Source organism: Corvus moneduloides, chromosome 3 (genome assembly GCF_009650955.1).
Source record: "Corvus moneduloides isolate bCorMon1 chromosome 3, bCorMon1.pri, whole genome shotgun sequence".
In the NCBI taxonomy this organism is placed as follows: domain Eukaryota; kingdom Metazoa; phylum Chordata; class Aves; order Passeriformes; family Corvidae; genus Corvus; species Corvus moneduloides.
Window position 1 is genome coordinate 59,533,008 of NC_045478.1, and position 23,329 is coordinate 59,556,336.

Below are 23,329 nucleotides of genomic sequence, written 5' to 3' on the forward strand. Positions count from 1 at the left end.
TACATAGCACATTTTGCATTAAACACACAACTAGGATTACAAAAAGTAAGAATAAAAGACACCAGATGCTTTATTTGTTTACTGCATCCTTTGAAAGAAGCTATCCACAGCATCTACTCATAAATATTGGAAAAGTTCCTTCTCAACGTGTCTGGTTTTCCTAAGGAGAATAAAGAGGAGGATGAACCCATGACCCACAGCTACTCCTGAGCCAGTCACCAGCAGTGAAGGATAGCAAGCAAAAACTATTAGTTGAATTTGGTTTGGATTCGCAAGTTGTGAAAAAAGACACTTAAAGTGTGGGAGATACAGAAACATCCAAGTTCATATCCCCTCTGCCTAGTCAACAACCAGAAGTGCCAGGTCATTTACTATACAGAAAACAAGCTTAAAAGGCATGTCAGCCAAGTGCTGGCATAGAATATCCTCCAGCTAATGAATCCTGGGCTGCACAATGTGTGGAAGTTACTGGTTTGTGTCTCTTCAATACACTAAATTCTGGGATGAACACACCCTGAGTAGATGGCTGTAACAACTATTGGCTCAAGGCTACATTTAAGATTGTAATATTTGTCTAGAAAACATCATTGGCTAATATCTCAATCTACTTTTAATTGGAAAATAGTCTGTGGTTTTACAAAATAGCATTATTTATTCCAGTTTCTCTGGATTATTTTTTTTTTAAATTAACAATACAGAAAAAAACCTGGACATCTGTATCTTCTCATTTCAGTATATGTATGTTTTCATTTTTTGTGGAACAAATCTTTATGTCTGCTACTCCACACTCATGCTGCTTCAGCTGGGAGCAGAACTTTGCTCTAATTTAAGCTGGATCTCTAGGGCATTCATGTGTTGTAACTAGTTCTGCTGACTTCAGAGTCAGACTTACAATTCATTATTCCTAAAGGCTTCCTCAGAAGTTCAATGAGTACTGAGAAATCTCAACTTTCATTTAAGTCAAAGCTAAGAGATTTTAGACACAGCACTGTAAAGTCCAAAACATAAGAAACTTCAATTAACTAAAAAAGAAAAAGTAAGAAAAACTGAGCATGGCTATTCTTTAAAATGATGTGGTTTTAAATCACATAACTTCGTGCCTGATGGTGGTGTGGTTTCGGTTCTTGATTTGGCACCAGTGCATTCTTCATTCTTTTTTGTCTAGTATTAATCTAGTATTCAGACATGGTAATAAGCCACAAAAGAGTCATGGCAGAATTTACAAACACAAGATAGTGTTTCTTCTCCTTGATGGTGTTCATCTGTCCCAACTCACCCAAAAGGCTGATGGTATTAAAAGGAAACTTATAAAATGACCTCTGAAGGGCCAAGAAGATGAAAGGCAAGCTCCATGTATGTAGAGCATGGGCTTGTAACAAATGGCTTCCCAAAACAGCTGAATGAATGGGTAGCCTCAGGTCAGGGTTTATCTCAGAAAACTGTCATCTCCTTTCTCAGTCTCAGACAAGACGTGCCAGACTAAATAAGAGCAGTAAAAGACTGAGTTGTCTGCTGATCTTCAAAGGGGTCCTCTGTGGTGAAGTCTGTGATATATTGAGTCACAGCCACAGCGAGGTCTTGCCATGCTCTCACACTTCTTCTGGGTTCCAAAAGAGCAGCAGTTTTGAGAATGCTCCACCAACAGCATGTTTGATGACTAAATTCTCTGTCTGAAAACGTGACTGCACAGTGGCTTGAGAGATCTACCTTGGATTTTTGTTTTCTTCCTTACAGTGTCATTTTTTAGACTTGCATATTTGCATATTAATGGATTCATTTGCATTCTATTTTTGTGGCAACATTTTGCCTATAATAAGCCAAAACCAAACTCTGGAAAAAATGCAGATGTTAATCTGCCCATACAACCTTTTCCTCCTCTCTAGCTCAGTTTTTCTAATGCCTGGAGAATTGCTATTTTGTTTTAAAAAGTGAAAACCATACATAAATTTACTGCTCCCAGAAATCTCTTTAAAATTCCAAATGGCACAAGTTCGTACAATAGGAAATGCTCCACTAGGAGCATTTAGGAGGTGCATGCAATTAGGAGGTGGGAATCTGTCTTTCTCTAGTACAGTGTTATGGTGGTATAAGTGTACTTGTGCCAGTAGAATTCATGCAGAGGAAAACTGGAGCAGTGTAGTGATAAGTCAGGCACAGAGGTTTGGTTCATATGCAAGTATGAAATTCTTTGGGGTTATTGTTTCCCCTGCATTTGTGAGGGAAGATATTTTCCGAGCACCATTCAATATAACTCCTGCACCAAAGAAAAGGCTATTTCTTTCATAGACACAGCCTCTGAAATACCAAGCATCTAGAGAAGCAGCAAGGACTGGATAAACTTAATGCCATTTCCTTGTTTGAAATATTTTTTCTTAGTCATGCAAATCCTCTTCGCACACAAAATAAATGTCAATATTTTACTAGAAAAGTAAGATGAGGAACATTGCAATTTTATCTGGGTCATTCCTATAAATAGGAAAACACAGGAAATTGCTGCTGTTGCAGAATATTCTGTCTATCAGCTTTCTCAGATCTGTTCACTGAAAAATTGTAAGCATGTTCCCCTTTCTTTCCTACCTGCCATTTAGCATTCTTATTATACACTATACAGTTCTCAGCATTTCCCTCTTCTCTCATTTCTCTCTTTTCTCTGTCCTTCTCCTTTTCCTTTTGGGATCATGCTTCTGTGGCTCTGATGGTGTTTTACCCTTTCCAATTCAATCTCTCCCTCTCTCCCATCAAGATAAATTCAAATTCCATACCCCTGTCACCCAACTTTTGCCTGGCCTGGCCCTTCACCTTGCTACAAGCCCTGGCTTCTCCCCAGCCTCACACTCTTCTGCTCATATGTCTGGTTCCCTTAACACTTTCATCATCTCATCCTTAGTACTCTCTTGTACTGTTTCTTGAGACCCAGCTTCTATTCTACAGTGGTCTGGCACTGTTGAACTCAACATGACCTGCTGCCTTCAGCTGCCGGCTATGCTGCACACCTAGGCCTACCTGATAGTCTTTCTGCTGCTCTTCTCCCACACTCTCCAGGCTGTAATAATCAGCCTCTCCTCTTCCATTTCATCACTGTCCAGTTTTCCCCACTATCTGACTCTTTATCTTTCCTTCTCAATGTCTGTCATCACCGACTACCCAGGTCCTTCCTCTGTGGTTTGCATTGGTGTAGAAATGAGAACTTCCATTGTTTATTTCATGCTACCCTCTGCATGGTATTTAGCACTAGGAAATTCTCTATAACCAATCACAAAAAACTGTTCTTCAGATTCCCACGTACAATTACTTTTTTCAGAAAACTTGGCAAAAGCTAAGCTGCCGATGTGCTGAGGCAATTGTCTGAGATATGCTGGTCAGTACTGGGCTACTGGACCTATTATTTTGGATGTAGCCATTTTTTTCCTCTCAATTTTCATTTACTTTGTAAACCCACACAGACACTTTTTCCCCCCCTCAGTTATATTGCTTGACACCAGGGAGACTTGACCTTTTTCTTGTCATTCATGGCAATGAAAATCATAAAGAATATAATTTCAAAACATGATAGCAAGATGTGTCAAATAAAGAATATTAAAAGGAAAACAAAACGAAACAAATCTTACATTGCAAATATTCAGTAACATCGTTCCTTTCTATTTGGGAAAACATATCTGACAGGATGAATATAGTTTTCTGGATATGTGAAAAATCACTTTTGAAGGATGATACTGAATTCTGTTTTGGCAACTTAATAGCAACTGTTTCTGCACTAGTGGTGTGATAACCCCTAAAACCAGAATTGAGGGGTACTTTTTCAGGTCCTTTGCTCAGCTCTCTAGGCCGTAGCCAGCAATCCAGTAGAATTCCTGCAGCACAGGAATTCTGCTATTTCTTGACATTATGACCTTCTACAGGCAGAGAGAGCAGAGAAGATTAGTCAGGTGGTTTTAGGTGTAAGAGCCCAGGTACTGGAAGTTATTTCATTGTCACAGTATGCAGCAGTTTTTGGTTCAATTTAACATGAGATGGGCAACCTGCCGTGTTGATATAGCCAGAGCAGCACTGTGAGAATGAAAAAGTACTTGTCTCTGATGTAATATAGCTTCAGAATCTTTCATTTTCTATTGCCAGAATAGCTCTAATGAACATATGAATGCAACTTCAGCTGCCCTAGATTTAGATAGATAATAGTTTTAGTGTTAGTGAGCCTCAGGCAGACTTCCATAACATTTGGTAACCAGCAGGAGACACAGAGGAACAGAAACTTCATTTCTTCTGAGACATTTACATCTTTTCTCTATGCTCTGGATTGGAAAAGTATCTAATGTTAAGAAACACCCTTTATACTTACTTCTGGTAGCCCCAACTGTCACCATTTCTTTTCATTTAGTTTTACTGTTTCTAACTAAGAACAGATGTAGAAGTGGAACTGAAAGGACTTCAGTGTCCCCCACATGTTTTAAGAGAGGCAGGAGGGATATGAGTTTCTTCACCATCTGACAGTGTAAAGTCCTGGTCTGTCTATGCTCTGTCCTTTGCCCCAGGATTGGATCTACCTCTGTTTCACAAATTTTGAAAAAAAAATAGCTTTTACCAAGCTCAAAAGCAGATTTTTAACTCTTGCCTTGAAGATTGCATGCAATAGAAATATCTACAAATTAAAATTCCTGAGAGGCCGACAATGTGGAAAGATCAAGATCCAGCACATACCACGGAATCATGGAACGGTTTGGGTTGGGAGGGATCTTAAAGACCATCTAGTTCCAACCCCCCTGCTGTGGGCAGGGACACCTGTCTAGAAAGGCTCAAAGCCCCATCCAACCTGGCCTTCAACACTTTCAGAGACAGAACATCCATAATTTCTCTGGGCAACCTGTTCCACCTGTTTACTACCCTCTGGGTAAAGAATTTCTTCCTAATATCAAATCTAAATACACTCTTGTTCAGTTTGAAGCCATTCCTCCAGTCCTGTCACACATGGCCTTGTAAGAAGTCCCTCTCTGGCTCTCTTGTAGCACCCACTTTCCAATAGGAACCCATCAAAAAATGAGGCAGCTAGCCCAGGGTCCCTAGTTAAGCTGTGATGGAACTCTGTTGAGTGATTCTTCCACTTACAGGATGTGATAAGAGGATTTTGTCACATCTTGGGTTGTGGTAAGGGCCTACTTTATTTTCTGCGCCTGTACTCTATGAACTAGTCCTAACACTGTATCTGAAGAAATAGGAACATGAACTGTTAGAATGGAAAAACAAATGTCCCTGTAGTGCTTCTCTGGCCCATTTTGCAGTTGCAGTAAGTTCCATCAAATGTTTTGGAGATGCTGTTGGAGGAGGATACTAGTAAGCAGCAATTAATTTTGACAGCAGAGCCTCAGCAAAAGAGCAGCTCCCAGCCAAAAATATTTCAATTTTTCTGAACAGCTTTGCAAAGATCTTTTTCAAGAAGTCTGGGAGCTAAGGTGAAGCCATGAAGATTTTTTGCCTTTTCTTTTATGCCCCTTTTATACCTTTTTACAACTTCTGTATTCTTTAGTGCTTTTTGCCTACATTCTTGGCCTTGTTTGTCAAGCTAGGAGACTAAACATTTTAGAAGCTTCGTAGCTAGGGATCAGTGTGCCCCAGACCCCAAGGTCCTCTCCAGAACAGATTCTGTAAACTAAGATAGAACCATCCAGGGCAAGGTTCCTTGGGGAGGGGGGTTCACTCGAGCCCCTCATTGGGGAATCTTTGATAGATATGCTAATTAGTAAAACCTATAATGTTATACCAGATCTTTTCGGGGTCTGCATTGCAGGGTGCATTGAGGTGCATTTGACCTGGATGTGTGCACCTAACGATCCTTAAAATAAATACCAAGGTAAAATCCCTTTTCCCTTCTAACCGTGCCTGCCTCTTGATTTTAAGACCAGGAAAAGGCATCAAAGGTGAATTGCAGATTCTGATCTTCCCCAGCCTTTTTTTTTTTTTTTTTTTCTGGGAGGTGTCTACTCCCAGTCAGCTAGCAGTTTTGGAGAAGGGAATTCCTCAGCATAATGCACAAGGAAATCTCTGTGTCAGCCTCTCCTGTATCTTTCTGTGAGTAAACAAAACTAATCTTCTGGACCACCAACCAGTGATTTCTGGAAACTGATATCAGGCAAATTGAAGTTCCACAGCTCAGCTGCACTCAGATTCAGGACTGAATCACCACACAACACAGCATCTCTCAGTCCAACTGTTTGCCTGTTATAAAGGTCCAAGTTCATTATTGGATATTGACCTGGCTGAACTCCCATGCAATTGAAATTTCAATTCACTGCTCTCTTGTGACCAGTCTCTGGTACAAAGCACACATGCACACATGCCCTTACACTGGTTCTTGCCTTACTCAGGGCTTGAAATATGTGATACTTGAATGTTGCATTTTTTCTTCCTCATCTGGTAGCTCTCATTCCACAGAAACTAAATCCCCTTCCAAGTGCAATATTATTTATTAGCTCATGATCTATTAAATAAGCACTGCAAGTCACCACCAGTAGATCTCAGAGTCCCTGCAGTTACCAGTGTTCTCCTATTCCGAGGGAAGAGTGGGGAAGCTGGAAAGAAACAACCTGAACGTTCATGTCTCAGTGCTCAGTAGGAGACATCTAGAACATGTATTCAGAACACATCCCATAGAGAAATACTGTAACCAACGACAATCTGTAGTAAAAGCAATTTTTCCAGAATCACTGAGCCCACTTGACAAAAAAAAAAGCATCTGTTATTTCATGTGATAAAAGCACTTATTTGCAGTTTCCTCTAATCAGAGAGTTTATTAGTCTTTAGATCAGAAGTCTAACTGAGGTTAAGAGTCTTTTGATTAACCATTTTGCTACCATTTTTGGAAAGACATGTTGGATAAAAATGGGGCAAGAGAACAAGGCAGGAGCTTTAACAAAATAAAGTAACAAGCACCTGACTTTAATTACAGCTGGTGCCCTTGCTTTTCATGTATATGCATCCCAAGCCCCCAACATTGCACATGCTGATTTTCCCCCAGTACTACATCTCCAGTTCTCAGTAATTTCATCTGGAGTTTCAGGTGCTTCTGAAAAGTGCAGCTGCCTCTCTCTTGCTGCCACTTCTGCTGGTGCTGGGGACCACAGACAGGTGATGTGCTGCCCCCTCAGATACAAATACTCGACAGTGTTATAGTTCCAGCCTCCAACCAGAGCTGCCACCTGTGAGCACTGGATGACTTGGGACAGAAAGTCCTTGGCAGGAGCTAAGCCTTAATGAGCTTAAAATGTATTGAGGAGCTTGGCAGATACAAAGCCAGGCCACAGAATAAGTAGTTGCAGAAAGTTTCCAGTGCAAAATGTTTACCAGACAATTGTTTGCATTATCTAGATGGTTTTAATTACAGGAGAGTTCAGACCAGTTGCTTAAGTTTTCCCAAGGGGTGATTAGTCACCCTGTGAATTTGCATATTTTCCACTGCTGTATTGAGGCAAATCAGCCATACTTATCAGAAGATTGACCTGGCAACCTCTGTTCTTGGCAGATTATAGTCTGAGTTTCATCATGACAGTATCAAATGTATTAGCAAATGTTCCACTGCAGGGCTGCAGCAGCCAAACTCTGGGGAGATGAGAGCGTTCCTTGTTTGAAATGTAAGAAATATCAAGCACAGACAGAATGAAGAGGACATTTTTTTACAGCCTCTACTCATGACAGATGCAATACTTGTCAACATCTTACAGATATATTAATATTCCACTCTCTGCCACGTTATATAGACTGTGCTTTTAGTTATGCTGAGATTTACTAAACTGAATGGATGCAGATTCATTCCCAACAAAATTACTCATTTCAGAGAGCTCATTTTATGGTATTTTATCAGCTGTGTTGTTTTTCTTGGTCATAGGAGACATGGACATATCAACAGCTGAGATTAGCAGCTATTTTTATTTAAAAATCAAAACCATAATATACATATAGAAAATACCAAATACTATCAATATGTAAGAAATTACGTGTTATCTACTCTTACAGATTTCACAGTAGAAATAAGTGGGGGTTTTTCAAATCAGCTTGTCAATGGCAGCATTTTTTAAGATTCTCGTATCGTCACATTTTACTCACATTTCCCACTGGCTTTGTATCTATTACCAGAGCAAGGGTTGCTTCCAGTAAAGATAGGAGATAATGGTCATAAATCACACTAAATGTAAATTGAAATAGATATTTAAATAAGTAAATTACATTTTTTCAGAAGAACCTAAAATTACACTTATCAAAGTAGAAAATTGTAGCATGACAATTGACATTATTCAAGTGCCATCCAGCCCGGTTAGATGGGCTGTCCTCGAGCCTGTGTATATGAAGTGTATTATGAAGTGAAATGCAAGCTAGACAAGGTAGAACATTTAGGATCTTTTTAGTTACTTTTGTTAATATTGAAGTTGAAATCTCTGGGAATTCAGAACAAGACAACCCTAAGTTTTAGATGCATAAGGAAAAGAACAATTAATGAGTGACAGACATATTTTCAGATATCCTTGCTTTATGTAGCAGGTCAGAATCTGATATAATAGCTTACACATGTATATACATACAGACACACATATATAACCACAGAATGTCTCCAATGAGGACCATATGACAAGCTTAAGCAGATTATTTTCCATTGTTTTCCATGTGAAAACAAAATTATAAATCTTTCTTTTCTTGACATTGGTGCCTTTGCTTTCCCATTAAGCTAACCATTTAGGTCAGTTACTATTTTCCCTGGCCCATTTTTAGGCCCCTGTTATCTAGAAAGTCAGGTGTCACCACCAGAATAGTTTCTTTACTCTGAAATGTAGGGAAAAGTGTTGATTCTTAGAAAAAAGAACACCTGACCAGATTGTCTTCTGCTGACAGCCTGCATCATGCAGAGGGGGATCTTTAGGATGCTGACAGCTGCTGACACCTTGGAGCACACACCAGCAGCCCATTTGTCTTATGCAAGGGACAGAACTGAGGAGGGACTAATATTGCACACACCATGTTTGTGATAAAGATATCCTGTCTGTAGAGTGCAGCAGTTGTGAACTACTGCCCTTCAAATTCTTCACGTGTTCACACCATCTCCTACAGTACAGTTTGCGACAGGGAGTAGGACAGAGAGCTGGCCTGGAGCAGGAGCCACTTCTCCATACTCTTCCTGCAGCTGATCTTGCAGGAATTCCTGGCTGAGCCAGGCTTTTTCTCCTTCAGATCATCTGAGCTCTGCCAAGACCCTGGCTCTTTTCCTGCCTGCCACGTTGCTTACCAGAGAGCTTATGAAGCACACAGTAGAATGTCTCACTTGTTTTCTTTTGCTGTGCTTCATATTTCACACTGATTGGTGAAAAGTAGGAGAGCTGCAAAACCTGATGAAGAACAGCAAGAAAGCCAAGGTGGACTTGCTCACTTTTCTCAGTTGGTATAGAAGCATCTGGATACTCACAGTTAGCTGAACAGGGGAGAGAAAATATAACAAAGGTTCATGAATTGAGATAAGAACCAGGAGAGATCACACACCAAATACTGTCATGGGCAAAACAGATTCAACTTGGTGATATTAATTGAATATATTACTAACAAATCAGAACAGGATAATGAGAAGAAAGAAAGACCTTAAAAACACTTTTCCCCCACCCCTCTCTCCTTCTCAGCCCTACCTCCTCCCCACCTGCTGTGCAGGCACATGGGGATTGGGGGTTACGGTCAGTTCGTCACACAACTGCTTCACAGTTCTCCAAGAACTTCTCCAATGTGAGCCCATCCTTTGAGAAACCATTCTCCACAAACTGCTCCAATTTGGGTCACTCTTCCACAGGGTAGAGTCCTTTGAGGACAGGCTGCTCCAACATGGATCCCCCACAGGGTCACAAGTCCTACCAGGAAACCTGCTCCAGTGTGGGCTCCTCTTTGCATGGGTCTGCAGGCCCCTGCCAGGACCCTGCTCCAGCACGGGCCTCCCATGGGTTCACAGCCTTGTCTAGGCATTGACGTACTCCATGGGCTGCAGAGATGAGCATCCCTGTGATCCTCCAGGGGCTACAGGAGCACAGCTGCTTGACCATGGTCTTCACCACAGGCTGCAAAGGAATCTCAGCTCCAGTACCTGAAGCACCTTCTCCCACTCCTTCTCCACTGACCTTGGGGTCTGAATAGCTGTTCCTCTCCCATATTCTCATGGCTCTTCACTGGCTGCAATTACATCTGACCAATAACCTTTTTTTTACTTCTTTTTTTACTTCTGTTATCCCAGAGACATTCCCACAATTTCTGATTGGCCCAGCCTTGGCCAGCGGCGTGTCTGTCTTGGAGCCATCTGGCATTGTCTCTGCTGGACGTAGAGGAAGCTTCTGGCAGCTTCTCACAGAAGCCACCCTGCAGCCCCCCTGCTACCAAAGCCTGGCCACGAAAACCCAACACAACAGGTCGTAAATTCATTGTCCTTCTATTCTGCTTGTACAGCAGCAAACACAGTGAACTTCCACATTTGTAGATACAATAAGTGCAGCCTAAATAATGGCAATTCCATCCAAATAAAAGTTTAGATTCTCTGCAGGTATGTTGATAGTAGAAAAAAAATAGTGATAGATCACAATAAACTAAGAAATTATTCAATTTTCATAGAGCATGTTGAGAATGATTTTTCCACAAGACATCCAGCTCTACTCACAAATAAAATTTCTTCTCATGGCAGTCAAACTGCACATGGTTGCAGTTCACTGTTCTCTGGTGAATGAATGTGATGGGGATGTCTCCATCCACACAATACAAAAGTTCACTGGTATTTAACTCAACCCAAACCTAGCCCTTCACAGAATTCTCAACACCTGATTAGGAATATGGACATAAGAATAATTTTTAACAAACACAGGCGAGCCACAAAGCTTCAGCAAATATTCCTTCATATTGACAAAGCTAAATCTACCTGCCACTATGAGAGAGAAGGGCTTATGGGTGTAGTTTTGTTGGTTAATCCATGCCAACAAAGAATTTGAAATGTGGTAACAGCCCAAGGCTAAAGAGCACGGATTATTTGTGAACATATTTCCACTGAACATGATATAAAGAATTATTCTTCCTGCCTAATATCACCCAAATTAAAGGAAGGGCATTTTGTCCTTTTATTTAAACCATTAATAAATACAGAAAAATAATAAAATCATGCATAACCCAAGAGCTGCAAAAGGCATTTCAATAAAATTCTAGTGGCTCCTCCCCCTCCCCCTTCTTGAGTCACTGTCACCTGCCTCAAAACTACATCTGGAAAAAGGATAGAAGTGTAGCCTCCTGAAAGAGCTTGTTTTGGTGAAGTTGGCATGAGAGCACTGGGCAAGAGTTCAATCCCAGGCATCAGTTTAGGATTACGTAAGGTCCATTCTCTTCATTGTTTCTGCTGATCTTTAAGCTGTTAGAAAAGAATCAGTGTGACTTGATTCCTTTGAATGGAAAATAGCACGATGGTTCCATGATAGAAATGGTTGTGCTGATTAGGAAAGCAGTTTTCCATCACGAAAGCAAACGTGGCCACACTCCCATGCAAGTATGGAGTGCCATGTGGTTACTTCTTCTTTTTATGCAGCCAAAACAATAGCCTCAACTCTTGCTTGACATGGAGGATTGATGTGGAGGTATGATGTGGACTCCAGAGCTGTTTGAAGACCAGGGTTTTGGGAAAGTCATCAAAAGCTCTCTGTCTGGATTTTGCTTTGATGATGACTGACATTTTAAAAGAATTCTATTCATTTCTGTCTTTTCACCAACACATACAAGCAAATCATCCTTTCCTCCTAGTAGCTGAACCAGATTGTCTTGAATTAATAAAAATCTAACTAAGGAAGCACAGTAAACGGTTTTGGGAGCATCGGTACAGGGGAATCAAGGATCTATCTCAGTTCCTGTTCTATATGGCATGCTTTCCATCATCTGTAAATCACAATACTCCATGGAGTGATACTCACTTGCTGTGCTGGAGGAAGCAAAGCACATTGTTTGGTATCTTGTACAAAAAGCAGGTGAGGAGCATGTAAAGGGTGTGGATGGTATTAATGTATGGATGCCATATTGCAGCAGGAGCCAGGGCAACTCATGAAGGGCAGGTCTTACAGCTCTCATCTTTGCTGCCTTATTAAATCTATGCAGGTGCCCAAAATGGGGTTTTAGTTGAGGTCATCCTGATGCTTACTCCTCCTTTCTGATCTATCTTCTGTTGTAATGAGCTTAAGTCTCTTTTTCATCTCCCATTATTTATGAAATTTGCATAAAGTATCTTTGCAGCATACCTGCAGTCCAGACGAGAATTTCAAGTCAGACAGTGATCACAAATAAAGTTGATGGTGATTAGTCAAGGGGCACACAGTTATACAGAGCACTCATGTAATCCTTGCATTTCTCCAGGAAGCCAAACTAAGACTGAAAAATCCCAAGTGGTTCAGGCTGTTCACACTGGACTTTTTTTTTTTAAATTATATTGCTGCCTAACATCATTGTCTGCTAAGTTAAAACACTGATCAATTGAAAATGAAATATTTAAGTTTTTCTTTTGGGAGATACTTTAACCTGAGTAAAATCAGATCTGTTTCAAAACCAGAAGCTGAAATTCTTGGAAAATGTATCCATAAACATGTTTCAATTTTTTTTTTTTTTTTTTTTTTTTTTTTTTTTTTTTTTTTTTTTTTTTTTTTTGTGTAACACAACTCTTAGACTTCAGCTGATTGATTCAAATGCAAACTGCTTGCTTTCTTGAAACCATTTACTGATTTAGATCCAACTTCACAAATAGTTTCCATTCTCCCGGAAAGCACTTTCTGGCAAAACAATTCCTTGTAGCTCTGTCGGCTCCAAACATTCCAGTGTCATCACTCTCAAAAGCAAAGTGTATGAGGACATAATATAAATGGTAGCTAAACACAAAGAAGGAACAAAGCTGCATAAAGTTGTGGAGGAGGTAAGGAATCTTGAATTAATTTTATTCTAAGTTCATTCAGATTGGAAGATTTAGAAAGGGTGGTTCTTATGTGCCCTCATGAGTGGAACAACAATTTATTTGAGGACTGAGAGAGGCTTTTCCTCCCTGCTTTTGCCAGGGTTGTATTCTGCCCAGAAGTAACTGGCATTGAGAAATTCCCATGTTTAATTTCTAACAACAACCATAGAGACTTTAAATTCTGTCTCCTTGTGTCCTGCTGCAGCTGATGAAACTTGGTGGTGCCAGCAGAGCATCAGGAGCTTCTCACTGGTCCCATGCAGCCAGTGCAGCAGGCCACAGGGAAAGACCAGTACTGCAGGCACTGTGGATGCACACAGGGAGGGGATCCTGCTACCCTGCAGACCCACCCCCTACTTCCCAGATGTATGTGGTGTTGTGCCAGGGGACAATGGGCCACTTCAGGGCTGAAACTCAGAAACTCTTAAGGAGGAAAGTTCTCACAGGGGATGCAAGAGCCACACTGTGTGCCCATCTTTTGGGGGAGGGATTACAGCAATGCAAGCTTTATCTCTCTTAGTCATGCTTGCACAGACAGTTCAACATCTCTGAGAACCTGCTAGACCCAAAGATCAGCTGAAGCATGCAAATCTTCTCCATGTGACTCCTGTTTGGCAATTTTCCTTCAATTCAATTATAAATTACAGTGCAGGAGCAGGAAACGAAAAAACAAGCTCCAACCTATTTATCAAAGAGCCAAGTCTGGTCTTTACATAATAACCATGACTTGTTTTTGGAAAATATTGAAAGCAAAGGTTGGACAAATCAAAGACCACAGAACAGCAGAAATATGCTTTCTTTTGCCCTGTTCACTCTAATATGCAACTTTCTGACCAAATATTGCTAGAACTGGCTCTTGTTGGCATCAACAGGTAATTAACTGACAAGTATACGCACTTATGAGATGAATTTCTAATCCTTAAAAAAAATAGCACTATTGCCTTGCTTCCAAACAAAGGGTGAGAGAGGTTTAGAGAAAGAAAGTGCAGTGCACTCGTTAACTAAGAGGATTAGAAATCCTAAGGTACAGACAAGCTTGAATAACATTTTTTCACAATATTTCATTTGATAAGCCATGTCAACTAGAAAAACATCCTAAAATATGACCAAGCACTAGACTAAGAAAAATAATGGGATTTTTAAAGAAGTATAAGAGTAAAAAGTTCAACAGACATTGATAAAGAATGTTTGGGAATCAAGAGTAAAAGTTGTTGAAAACTTTCTGTTAGAAAACTACTGTGTTAGGAAGCAGAGATTTAAGGAAATCAAAACATTTCACAGGAATGTAAATAACTGTTGGACCCTTTCTCTAGGATTTCATAAACATACTTGTGCAGTATCTGATGGACCTGTGTATGAACAAGGAGTCAAAATGAAACATTCTGACAAAGCAATTTTGCAAGGCACTTTTGATATTCTGTGGGCCATATTTTGTCATTTTGGGGCTGAAAAATAAAATTTGAAATGGTTATATTTTTCACAGAATGAGCATAATCCTTTGCAAATCAATAGATAGATGAGTAGGTTTGTTAGCAGTCACTGCCACCCCAAATACTCATTAGAGACTCTTGAAAAATTGTTCACAGTGATGGAGAGGCAGTGAAGAGAGTTTCAAATTTTCAGTTTACCATGACAAATGGGGAAATTTCTTCAATATGAGGGTGGTGAGGCACTTGGAAGTGTTCAAGGATGGGGCTTCGAGCAACATGGTCTAGTGGCAGGGGGTTTGGAACTAGATGATCTTTAAGGTCCCTTCCAAGCCAAACCATTGCATGATTCTATGATGTCCTAGTCAACTGCAAGATGAATACCCACAATTATATGGTCAAGCAACCAATGAGAAAGAGCACGAAACAAAAATGCCACAAATTTTACAACATCAGCACATTAGATCATCAGATTATGCAGACAGTCAGTCTCTAAGGTAGGCCGTAAAATATCGTTCATGTGGTTCCAGAACAATTAAGTAGAGTTATTGAAACTATGTTTTGCTGAGACTACAACTAATTTTACATGTCCTCCTTTGTTTGTACTTTTCCAGGTCATAAGAATGGCTGAATCAAATGACGGTGTGACGGTTGTGTCCAAATTTGTGTAGTATATACAGATGAGAAATTTGATCTTGAAGGTGATGCATGACAGCCTCTTGGGAAACTGCATGCAAAATTCAGATATCTACTACTGGAAATGCAGCATGCATAAAATGTAACTTTTTCTTTTTTATTATTTTCCCATGGCAAGTTTTCTACCATTAAATTGCACGCATTTAATATAATCTTTGTGTATTGCTGTGACATGATATCTGCTTTCATCTCTTAGCCATGGCCTCAGAGGATCAGTTCTGCTCCATTTAGGAGCAAAATCTGGATTGTACACTGGGTTGTGCTGACAGCACAGGCAGTGATACAATCAAAAGATTTTGGAGTGAACTTTGCATTGAAGTTCTTTAACCTACAAAACAACTGAAAAGCAGTCGCATTAGCAGAGAGTTCAGACAGGCTGGTTTATCAGGCTCCTAAGATGACTAGCCATGCATCTGTGGCCTTTCTGTGTCTCCCTCTCCAGCAGTGTAGACATGGCTTACTATGTCAGAGGGAATTCAGAAGTACAAGGATCGCAAAAATAGCATAAAAAAATACAGACCTAAAGTCACGCTTGACAGGTTTTAATTCTGTTGACACAGTATTTATCTCCATTACACCCTTTGCAAATAAGCTATTTGTCTTAAGCAATATTTAATCCTTTTCCAATGTATCTGGAGTGGGCACTTGCTTACATAAGTAAATGTAACACCGGCAGGAGGACCTTTCCAGGGTGTTACAGATAGCATCTCATTAACCCGTAATTCTGTGCAGCAGGAGGGGGACCAGTGAATTAAAGCTTCCTCTTTTGTTCCTAGTCCACTGCAATGCAAACCCAACAAAAGCACAGTCTGGGAACAACCAGGATAAGTCAGAATGTCAGCAAAACCACACTTTGTTTTTCAGAGGGCCTCAGAAACCTGTTGTTTAGGGCTTTTGCTGTGAAGGAGATGATGCAGAAAGGTCAGGCTTGCCTGTAGACACCTTCCTATTTTTCTACACAGCAGGTAGTTTTGTTTCCTGCCAGAGAACATGGCCTGTCAGAAAGAGGGATACTTGTTTTTTAAAAAATCATGCCATACATACAGTTCTGTGGTGAGTGAGTGAGTGCATTTAGAAGCATCTTCCTAGTCACTTGACAAAATTTGCCCCTGAGGTGCTGAATCAAATTATTGCCTACTCTAGAGCTCTCTGAAAGCAACACAAAACCAAGATGTAACGCAGGTCTTTGTTTTACAGCAGTTATAATCAAACTATTGTTCATGCGGTAATTGAGCTCCTGGAAAAGGGTATTTGAAAAAGAGGGTTAAGAGTAGGTTTATAAAACTTAAGTATATACCTAATCTGTCTGGGAAAATTCTTAGTGTACTTTACATGCTTTCAAAGCTGTCTCTGACCTTAATGTCAGAGCAACAGACAGAGTATGGAGGTATGTAATTAATGTTTCCATTTATAAAAAAACACAGAAAATTTTCTATTTAAAGCTGTCTGTTTCTATGCTAAATCTATGTACAAAGGTATAATGTATGTTGTGTGTCTGTCTAATAACACAACAGCTAATAAAACAATATTGGTTAGTAATGAAATTGCCACTTGCCAGAACGTCACTGTAAAAATTTCAAGGCCAGGCTTCAAGAGCTCTGCCTGACCTTTCTACCAAGAATATGAAAAGAAATGGACATTGGCCATTTCTACATCACCAAGAACCTCCTTTTCAGCTGACATTAAGCCATAGAAACAGTGGGACTACAATAGCCAGCCGAGATGCTGGTTTCTGACACTCTCCTAGTGACTCCAGCTTTATGTTATTTCACCAAGCTGACTGTGGTATCACTCTCGGTCTCTGACAAATGGCTGCTTCAAAGTGGCCTTCAAGGCAGTCAGCAAGGAGAGGAGTTTCCTACAGTCTCCTAGGACTTTCGTTGTATCACTGACATTTGTTCAACGAACTGCCACTTAAAACCAACTAATAGGAAAGTCTGGAAACCAAACCACTTCCTAAAATGCATCCCTGCTTGTCCATCACTTGCTGGGCAAAGGTGGTGATACTGAGCTAGTGCGATTGATTAAAAGTGGGCTATGGCACCAGTCCTCATTTGGCCATACTTCTTGATAAACATCACAGCTGTCCTAAGAAGGAGTTTGTTAATCTGTTGTTGTCCAAGGTACATTCTGAAAATATTTGGAGGCTGGATCATCACCAGAGGATGTGGTGGAAGAATATACAGGACGGGATTTAGCTGAGCAAGAACTGTAGTGTAGAGCTGGGATTCCCACGTGAACTGGTGATAACTATCAAATCATCGCAGATGTTTTGAGTACCTAAGCCTCTTGCCTGTGGCTTTCTATTGGGATTGAGTGTTACATTGTCTTCAGTTTTTCCCAAAACCCATAGGAACACAACTATCTTTGAGACTCCAGTCATCTTCTGAGCATGATGTGAATTCTCCCAAGGGTTCAAAAGCTATGATGAGGCGACATCATAGTCAAAGTTCAAGCTCATGGACTTTTTCCTTAGAAAACCAGACTAGCAAGCCTGTCAAGGAGCTTAGTTACTTTCAGGATTTGACAGGAGGTGAGCAGGAGTTCTGAGCTTTACTTAAATATTTATCCAAGTACTTCCTTTTATAATGTGTACTTGACTGCTACGTAAGTCCCTTCTTCAATTATTTTAATGAATTTCTTTGCTTTTTTTATCCATTGCAGTAACGTGCAAGTTCTTGAGACAAAGCCTGGCCCACTGGGGAGTAGCAGACAAGCTTTTGCTTACTGCAAGGTAAACCTTTTATCTCACCCAGCTGCTGAGCCAGGAGGGCTGGAGTAGAATGGTGGTAGAGTGCGGAGGGGAAAATGGCTGAAGAAAGTGCAGGGGACACAAAAACCCCTCCTGTTGTGCTCCTTCAGTGAGAAGAAAGCCAGCTGAGAGTGGGCTTTTCTTCTTCCTCACAAGCTACAGAGTGAAGAATAATTTAGTATCTTACAGTTTTACATCTTCTGAAGCAGAATGCTGCACACTAGAAACACTTTCTTTCCCCATTTCTTCCCCCACCCCCCACTCCCTCCATGCTTTTGGCTGTTCCCAACCTTCTGAGGTTTGACCTGAGAGTTCAGAGGGAGTTTCAGGACACTTCAGCAACAGCTTTCTGTGTCATAGCAGATCTAGAGTACCATAAAAATTCCTTCAAAATGTGAAGTCAAATGTTGAGCCAGTCCAAGATGAGAAAAAAGGCACTGATGTGCTGTCTGCTTTTTAGTTGTTTTCAGCTATTATTTCAGTCTAATTCATTGTGTAAGAGGAGAGACTGTGACAACAATTTGTGTTTCATAAAGCTCACTATTGCTGAAACAGTCCCTATGCAATTTTATATTCTCAGCACATCTGGATGAGTTGCAAGTGAAATCAGTCATTTTGAAAAATGACTACAATTTTCATTATTTTGCAGTAATCTTTCAGTCATCCGGTTAGCATAATGAGTAAAAGTAACAGACTTTCAGTGAACGGACCAGTCTTCTTGCTTGGTTTTTATCCAGTTGTTTTATGAAACGCCTAAAAATTTCAAGCAGCTCCTGAAACATCTGGATTGCTATTCCCATAGTACCATAAAATCTGACGTTGTTATGCTTTCGTGGAGCAAAGTGACTGTCCTGGGCTGAAAGAGTCCCAAATAAGGCATGACCCAGGTATCAGCACCTATGGACATGCCAGAACTGAGCCTGGGCTCTGTGCAAGGCTCCTCAGGCATTTTCCCAGTGGAGAACAGCATTGTGTAAAATGTCACTATACACTTGGCACACAGGAGGAGAAAACAAACAGATGCAAAGGTTCAAAAAGGAAGTCAAAGCGTAACAAACGAAGTCGCAGTAGTCTAAGTGGGGAAGATAAGCACTGGCTCCTCTTCAATTGCCTGTCAACAGGACTGCTCATATCTCTAACACTTGGCCTGGGGAGCGGTTTTTCCCTTTGCAGTATCTGTCCCCCATGCATGTGCAGCTTTCCACACGTGCTGGGCACACTGCTCCTTCTCCCTGGCTTGGGGACATGCTCCCTTTGCTTGCCTCCTTCTGAAATCCTCCTGCTGGCCCTTTTCTTTTTTCCTACGTGTCTCTGCCCTTACAGTTATTTCTTTCAAATCATGTATGAGTTAAAACCAGAAATTTATTATTTCTGCCACACAATCCTGTATCTTCTAGCTTCTGCAGGTTAAGGCCTCTCCACACACTTCTGCACAATCCTCCACCTTCCCCCGTCTTTCCTTGCTTCCCTCAAACTGTGGAGACAAGAGGGTCAGATTATAATTCTTACTTTCTCTTTCACTTGGATTTAAACTGTTTGCACATCTTCCTTGGACCAATAACTTATGTATTTATATATTAACTAAAGCTCAATGATGACATTAATTAGGCTGTTGTGCACTCTCTAGCTTCTTCCACACCCCCAGGTTTCCAATCTCTGCGTTTGGAAGGGGAAGAGACTCTCTGGAGGGAGAGACTCTCTGGAGTCTCAGGGGCTGGTGATGCTCATGTTGTGTGTTTTTATTGCCTCAGGGAAGTCATGATGTGCTCAGCCTCTCACTTGCCCACTCTAACATTTGCAGCCCTCTCACAGTGCCAGTATCCTGGCATGACTGGGGGCTCAGGCAGCTCCAACAACAGGCACGGCTCCCAAAGAGGGGAGAACAGGAGGGAACAGCCTCCTCCCAGTGAGATGATGCCTCCATGCCAGACCCTCTAGATCAGGGAGTGCATCCTGGCTCACACCCTGGGGACGGGCAAAAACAGAGGCATTCCCCACTGTTGCAATTTCCCAGTGGCTCTGAAGCTGCTGGAAGGAAGGTGCAGTGCTGCAGGAGTGGGGGAGGCAGATGCAGGCTGGCTCCTGGTGCTCAGCTGAGTTGTAGCAGAGATAATGGAGAGGATTTTAAAGCTTTTCTCAAGTCCTCTCCTTTGGGAAATCGAAATGTGTTGTTCATCTATGTCTACACGTTCAGACTTCATAGCAACATGCACCAAGTCCTGAGAGCTAACTGTATATAGTTATCTCTGTTGATTAGCTAGGCTGCTCTCTGAATTTGAAAGGTAAATTCAAGTAAATGGTTGGATGTATAACAAATGCTCCTGCTCCACATGCCAGCAGTTTCCTTAAGAGCTTCATGTAGCTCTGGAGGTATGCAAAAGAGAAATGCAGCAGATCAGCATGTTATTTGTTTACCTTTTTTCCCCTTTTCACCTTGCCTATTTCCTTTTTAACATTTTATGATCAAGTAATTAGTGTTGTCTTAGTTGGAGTGGATTCTTTAGCTGCAGTTTGTTTGCTTGATTGAAAGAGCCCTATTTAGTCTCAAGGCCAAGCCAGAGCAATGCTCTAACAATGTCTCCAGAGATGAGGATGCATGTGGTTTTGTTTATCCTCTAATACTACTTTACTTTTCATATATTGTTTGGTGCATCAGGTCTGGTAACTAAAATGTGTATTTATTAGTCTATCTGAACAGTACAGCAACCTGGAAAAAATTGTATTTTCTTTTATGTGACAGCTATTACTGAAAGCAATAAAAATCACATATTGATTGATAAGAAGTAGGAGGAACAGATAACATTTTTAATGAGATTTCAGAAGTCTCACAGGCACCCTGCCCTGCGGACATAATGACTTGCATCAGGGGCCCATGAGGGGAGGATTTGTTCAGATCAGCACCCCCACAGAGCTGTTTACCAGCCACTTCTTCTGGAAGGTTTAGTAGTTATTTCAGCTTTGATAACAAATAGATTAAAAAAAAAGGAGAGAGGAGGACTTGTGGAATGAAGACCCATGTCGCTATATGTAGGCAATAAAGACCTCAGTGGCTTCTGATCCCTTTTTCCCCTTTCTTCTTCTATTGTCTTTTTCTATTTCTGAATATTGCCTGTCTTGACGTTATGAAAATGTTTGTTATTCCAGATACAGGGTTTCCTCCTCCAAAATGGGGTTCATGCAGTCTTTTGTTTTTCAGTTTATATGATCTTAGAAACATATTTCTCTAGAGAGTAGAGAAGGTCTTATGATACTATAGAGAGACTTAAGAAAGACAGCAGCTATTTCCAAACAAGCAGCAAATTATAATGGTTGTGCTAGATTTCTTTCATATTTCATTAAACACCACAGGACTGAATCAGCTGAGTCAACTCAAGTGGCTCTTCTCAGAAAAGATAAGTGGCCACTTATCTCCCATTACCACATAAAGTGTTTCTCAAATGTACCTGAAAGTTAAAAATAAAGACAAAGGACAATGAAGAGGTTTCTTTTTTTTTTTTTTTCCTTCAGATGGGACAAAGTTGTAATTGTTGGTGCTGTAAAGCAAACCGAAAGCGAGAGTCTAAAATAAAAATGGCTTTCAAGGAAACTTAAAGCTTTTGTGCAAATTCCTACAATATTTTCCAGATGCAACATCCAGCCAATCTGTCAAATAGCTGATATAATGCAGCTTTGGTCTTTCTGTTTTTAGAGAATATTTTCCCCCTTGGAGACCTTCTGACTGTTTCTCTAGTTTTTACTGTTTCTAGATTTCTTTTATCACCTTTGCCAAAGGCACATTTCCAATCACATTCCCTCAAGAGACAGATTCCAAAACCTCTTCTCTCATTTGTCAAGACAATGATCTCTTGTCCTTTCAAAAGGTGTCTCCTGTACAAGTGGTCCTAGTAATCTCACTGGGGGTCATTTCTCACCACAGAGATTTAGGGTAGATGCAGGGTAGTGTTTTGCCTTGTCAGTGATCTTGCTGTGTTGCATAGTAACTAGTGCTCAGAATAAGTGAGAGAACATGTCTCCTGTAGAACATCAAGCCAGCTGTTATCATTTCTACTCATTCTGTAGATATGACCACCAAGCACACAGCATAATGAACAGATCTTTGTTTATCTGAGGATTATTCTAACGAAGAACAAGGTGTTATTTATTTAATGATGTCAAAATGCTGTTGCCCTTGACTCCCACTGCTAGAGCATTTCAAAGTGGAAAACAACTCCTTTGCAGACACTGGGCAGGGTCTAGAATGTCAAGTTATATCTTCAAAGTTAATTTGGCAAGGGGCTAAAGCAGAAAGCTCAGTAGAGAAGACTAAGGCAAGCTGTTTGATAAAAGCTTCTGTAGATTAGATCACTGCTCTACTTCCACTTGTGGTGCGAATGGCGACGAATTGATCCACCCACAAGGGCATCTGCCTGTTACTCACACAGTCACTTGTATCACAGAATTACAGAATCATAGAATATCCTGAGTTGGAAGGGACTGACAAGGATCACCGAGTCCAACCCCCAGCCCCACCCAGGACCATCCCAAAGAGTCACACCATGTGCCTGAGAGCATTGTCCAAACACTCCTTGAACTCTGTCAGGCTTGGTGCTGTGACCACTTCCCTAGGGAGCCTGTTCCAGTGCTCAACCACTCTCTGAGTGAAAAACCTTTCTCTAATATCCAACCTAAACCTCCCCTGACACAACTGCAGGCCATTTCCTCGGGTCCTGGTCACCACAGAGAAGAGATCAGTGCCTGCGCCTCCTCTTCCCCTCACAAGGAAGTTGTGACTGCAATGAGGTCTCCCCTCAGTCTCTTCTCCAGACTGAACAGACTAAGTGATCTCAGCTGCTCCTCATACAGCTTCCCCTCAAGGCCCTTTACTGTCTTCGTTGCCCTCCTTTGGAGGCTCTTTAATAGCTTAATATCTTTCTTATATTGCTCTTTCAGAGGCAAAAGATGAGAGGTCAGAAGAGGTCAGAGTAGCTCTTTATGGTTTTATTTTTCCCCATGTTTCCTTCTCCTGAAGAGGATAACAAGCAGTTTTAACGAACCCTGAAGCTTTACAATCACTTAGATTTCCCAACATCTTAATTGCTTTCTGTGGTATGTATCCGTGAGAGCGTGATAAAGCTAAAATTCAATCTGAAATCCCATAAGTGTTTGCAGATGTAGGAATCTGATTGCGATGCAGGACACAGCTGTACCCTTTCCGCTGGGTTCTGCCAACACCGTAAGCCAAACACCCTGAGTTTTGGACAGATCGTAATCAGTCAAGATCTGCATCAAAAATGTGCAGCTCAGATCCACTTTTGGTCTAAAATATGACAGGCCACATGCCAGAGGACACATACCTAATTACCAGGCTGTGTTGATTCTTCCTTCTTCTCTACTTTTCTCAGTAATTTTAGAATAAATTATATCTTTGGCAAATTACACAAGGAGATGATTATACACTTAATTAGATGTTTACCTCTCATTTTCTTCATGCAATAGTAT

The 23,329-nt window shown here is 40.9% G+C and overlaps 1 long non-coding RNA gene across 1 annotated transcript in view; it reads left to right on the plus strand.

The window, feature by feature from the left end:
* LOC116440716 overlaps positions 1-23,329 on the plus strand; it is a 91,103-nt gene that overhangs the window by 45,572 nt on the left and 22,202 nt on the right. Inside the window, exons 5-6 of the long non-coding RNA XR_004238742.1 lie at positions 15,018-15,181; positions 17,764-17,833. This is a non-coding gene — a long non-coding RNA (uncharacterized LOC116440716). The remainder of the gene's footprint in view (positions 1-15,017; positions 15,182-17,763; positions 17,834-23,329) is intronic.